Genomic DNA, 5,088 nt, shown 5'->3' on the forward strand with positions numbered 1-5,088 from the left:
TCGTCGTCTCTTCCTAAATATAGAGGTAGACAGTTAAATACTATTCTTTAGTCTCCTCCTCCTTGACGTTTGCGTTATGATGTTATTAAGGATTTTAAGAAATTAAGCGTTAGTTTTTTTTTTCTTAAGATATATGAAGAATTAAGAGCATTTCTATAGGGAGTTTTTCATCGAAATATCACACCAAAAATGTTTAAAAACAGTAAAATAATAATTTTTGATCAAATATATATGTTAGGATCGACTTTCATATATTTATGAAAAAAACCCTCTCTATCTCTCTCTTCAAAAATCAATACATGTCATATATCGTTTTAAAAATAGTTTATATTTTTATAATAAATTAAATACCCTATAGTTAGAATAGTAATTAAATATTTTATATTTTGCCACTTTTTTTTTTTTAGAAATCATAATATAATACTATCTATATATCAAACTCCATTATTTTTATTTGATATTACTTAAAAGAATAATATGCTTTTTAAAAAAACTGAGATTTTACATTTAGAAAAATTAATGGTTTTATTATTGTTATATCAACATGTTGCAATTAGAATTTAAGATTTTATTATTGTTATGTTTGTAAATAAATATAATTAATTAATGCAATTTAGTTCTTTAAAGTGTAAATTTGATAGGTTTAGTTTAGATGATATTAATTAATGAAAGGTAAAAATATAAAATATTTATTTAAAAAATAGTAAAGTTTTGAGAAACAAAATAAAATCATCATCAAAAGTACACTTTAAATGGACCAAATAAGGGAAAACAAAAGGACATACGGGTTTAGGATATTAGTCAAACATACTAGAGACATCATAATAGAAATCATGTAATGTAATAATATAAGAACATATTATAGTCTTCAAGCAACTTTCCAACATATATATTCCAATAAAATTTATCGATTCCGAGATTCGAATTCCCAAGAAATTAAACTATTGTTTATTCCATTAGGTTCCACCAAGTATATGAGCTAGACTAATAGATATTTTTTTCAGATAACAAACTAAATATTATTGTTATTCTTCACTCTTTATTTGCTTAGTTAATATTGTATACACACTTTCTTATGTTCTAGTTTTGTTATGAAGATGGAAAACTAGGAAGTATACGTATATATATAATATATTGATTGGTTTAGAGTTAATTAGAATCATATTAAACATAATTTAGTCATAAGGATTAAGGAGAACCCCTAGTGGAGAATCAAACATCTTTATATCCCCAAATTTGTGTGTAAACTTACTTTTGGAAAAGATGGTATGTGTATAGACTTGTAACTAATAAGTGTTCTCTAAGTGTATTAGTAGTGTATTACTCCTTTTCTTTTCATAATAAGTGTTTTTATGATTTAACAAAGATTTTCTTGTGTGTTTTTAAATGAAGATTTTGAAATAAGTACCAAATTTATCTCTATAATTTTTTTTAACGAAAGAAAATGATATACCATATCATTAAAGGTGTACTTGAAATTTTAAAGTTTTCTTATTGTGTGGAAATTGTATAACGTTATGCAAGAAATATATATCATGCGAAAACAACTACTACGGTTACGCAAGAAATATATATGTATATGAAATAAATATATGATTTCTACTTTATTCCATAATTTATATTCTTTTATAAATAAGAAAACAACTACTTTTACCAACAAAAGAAAAAAAAAACATTACTTAGGTATTTCTCGAAGCATGGGGAAGCTAAGTCATAACCCATAAGGATTGTTTGCCGCACATTGATAGAATGAAGCTAAAATTTCAGTTGTTATTGTTCCGAGATATAACTTGTACTCATGGCTTTTGTTTCTTCAAAGCAAAAATCCGAAAAGGATTGAAAGCAAAAACTAGGTTTGATTATGATTCGGTTTTTATGGTTTTACGGTTTATCGGTTTTATTAACCCGAAAGGAGACAAGTTTGCTTATCGGTTGTTATGCTTTCAATATTTGCCTTTTCAAAAATTAACATTAATATTGTTTTTTTAAGGGAAAATAAATTAAAAAGGAGAATTTGATTCTAATCTTTATAGAAATAATGGAAGAAAACTATGACGCATTAGGCATTACCATTACAAGTCACTTTTTTTTTTGGGCAAAATAGAAATGCTTCATTAAATAAAAGTCTCATACAGGAAGGGGAACAACCCCTTTAGCCAAAGCATCAACTTGTTGATTAAAACATCGAGGGATAAACCTAAAAGAACAGGAATTGAAAAAGAGAGATAACGATAGGATATCATGAACAATCCCATTACGTTCCTTGTGAGGGATCTTCAAATTAATGGCTTTGACTAGGGTTTGCGAGTCAGAAGCAAAAAGAACATCTCTGGAATTCGATGCAATTGCAACCCTTACCGCTGTGAGAGTTGCCTTGGCTTTGGATACCAGCGGAGATGTGACCATCGGAACAGGTGCAGCGCCTTCGAACACCGTCTCGCCCTGTTGGTTTTTGCAGATCCATCCCAGTCCCGCTTGTCCCCCTTCTTTCCAAGAGGCATCAGTACAACAGATTAAGCAATTTGATGTGGTTTGGGGGAATTGAAACGACAAGGGTCTTGACGGGGGGCTTGTATGTGGGAGTTGGGCTTCTTGCCACTCCCGGGCTCGAATTATGGCTGTGAGCAGAGCTTCCCTAGTGGAGATGCGTTTTTTGTTGAATAGGAGTTGGTTCCGAGAGGTCCATAAGATCCAGAGGATCCAAGGGGATAGAGGACCAGTTCCCACGCCCGACGGAGGTAAGCAGAGAAGTTTATTGGTCAGTTCCAGTCCCGATTTGATCGAGTCAATCTCTTCTATTTTCAACTTATCTTGGAAAGGTGCTAATTCCCAGATGTTCCGTGCAAACGGGCATTTGAAAAGGGTATGCAGGGCTGTTTCATCGGCCTCACAGTGGGGACACTTCGGATTAGCATTTAAAACGCGGGATGCAAGAGTTTCACCTACAGGTAAGGCATTGTGAATCGCTTTCCACAGTAGCAGTTTTATCTTTGGTGAGCACTTTACCGACCAGATCTGTTTATGCCAATTAAAGGATTCCAGGGTCACAGGTAGAGGATCTATGATCTTGTCATCTTCGTCTTTCACAGCTTCAAAGTATCCAGATTTAGCCGAATAGAGACCATTCTTCAAAGGGAGCCACTCCCATACATCTGGTGCGTCTGTCAAACTTGGATTCAGGTTCGAAATCTGGTCTTCATAATTTGGTAGGGTCTCGCGAATAAGCTCCTTATTCCATTCTCTTGAATCTGGCAGGAGAAGGTCAGCAACCCTTAGGTGTTGAGCTGCTTCCGTGGGAGGTCCCATAGGCGCAAGTGGAGATTCCAACGACAACCAGGGGGTTCTCCAAACTGATGTTGATTCTCCGGTGCCTATCAACTTTCCAAGGTGAGGTTTCAGTAAGTCTCTGCCCATACAAATACTCCTCCATCCGTGTGAGGCTGAATTAGTGGCCACACAGTTAAGAATATCATTCTCTTTGCAGTACTTGCCTAAGAGAACCTTTGCAAAGAGGGTGGAGGGTTTTGTGAGTAGTCTCCAACATAGTTTGGCTAATAGGGCTATATTAAACGCTTTGATATTTCTGAATCCCAGACCTCCGGACTTGTAAGGTTTTGTCATTTTTCTCCAAGCTATCCAACTCATTTTCTCTTTTCCTGTGTTTGTGTCCCACCAAAACCGAGTGAGAGCTGACTGTATCCTTTTGCAGAGAGAGTTTGGCAAATGGAAGCAGGACATGGTATACGTGGGCATTGCAGCCAACACAGACTTGAGTAGAGTGAGTTTACCCGCAGTGGATAGAAAGCGTGAGGACCAGCTCGCAGCTCTTTGCTTGATACGATCAACAATGGCGGTGAAGAGATCTTTTTTCTTCCTTCCAAACAGTTCAGGGAGACCAAGGTATTTACCTTGTCCCCCCTCTTTTTGAATATTTAGATCTCTTTTAACTCTATCTCGAGTTTCTTGTGATGTTTTTCTTGAAAAAGTTATTGACGACTTTGATTGGTTTATCATTTGTCCCGAGGCACTCTCATACTTCCTCAGGATAGACATTAAATTTCTGCAGCTTTGCTGGTCGGATCTGCAAAAGAACATGGTGTCATCAGCGAAGAGAAGGTGATTTATTCTGGGGCTTCCTCTTGCTACCCTGAGTCCTGGTAGGTTTCCTTGTTGTTGTGCTTTTGAACAAAGGCCAGATAGCACCTCGCTGCAGATAATGAAAAGATAGGGAGAAAGCGGGTCGCCTTGTCTAATGCCTCGTTCAGGGGTAACTAGGCCTTTTGCCTGTCCATTGAGTAGGTAGGAGTAAGTGATTGTAGATACACATTGCATAATCCAGGTTATTAGGATTCGATGAAACCCCATTCTCTCTAGTGCTGCTTCGATAAAATCCCATTCAAGTCGGTCGTATGCCTTGCTCATGTCAGTTTTAACTGCCATGAAGCACCGTTTTTTTGCTTCAGAGACTTTGAGATAGTGTATAGCTTCATGCGTGATAAGTACATTATCTGAGATTGCTCTTTGAGGCACAAAAGCAGATTGGTTTTGAGATATGCATGCATCTAGTACTGGTTGTAGTCTCCTGGCCAGTAGTTTAGAGATGATCTTGTAATACACTGAGCAAAGTGCTATTGGCCTGTAGTCCGAAACCCTTTCTGGTACAGTAATCTTCGGGATTAATCTCACATGTGTGTGGTTTATTTTTGCAGGTAGGGTCCCATTAATGAAAAAGGTTTGGATCTCAGCCACAACTTCATCCGCTAGAGTCTCCAAGTTCGTTTGGAAAAAACTCGCAGAGAACCCATCGGGTCCAGGGGCTTTGTCCGGGTGGATAGAGAAGCAAGCCTCTTTGATCTCTCCAGGTGAAGGTATAGCCGTCAAGGCGGCATTCATTTCTGGTGTAATACATGGGCTCAGGGCTTCAACAACCACATTTCTCCTGTCTCTTTCCTGAGAGGTGAAAATCTCTTTGAAGTAAGTGGATATGGCCTTAAGGATGTCTTTTTCCTCATAAACTGGAGAACCTGTGGGTGTTTCTATGATTGAAATGGAGTTGATTGCTCGTCTACCCTTTGTTGCAGCATGAAA

This window comes from Camelina sativa, chromosome 10, assembly GCF_000633955.1.
Source record: "Camelina sativa cultivar DH55 chromosome 10, Cs, whole genome shotgun sequence".
Lineage (NCBI taxonomy): Eukaryota > Viridiplantae > Streptophyta > Magnoliopsida > Brassicales > Brassicaceae > Camelina > Camelina sativa.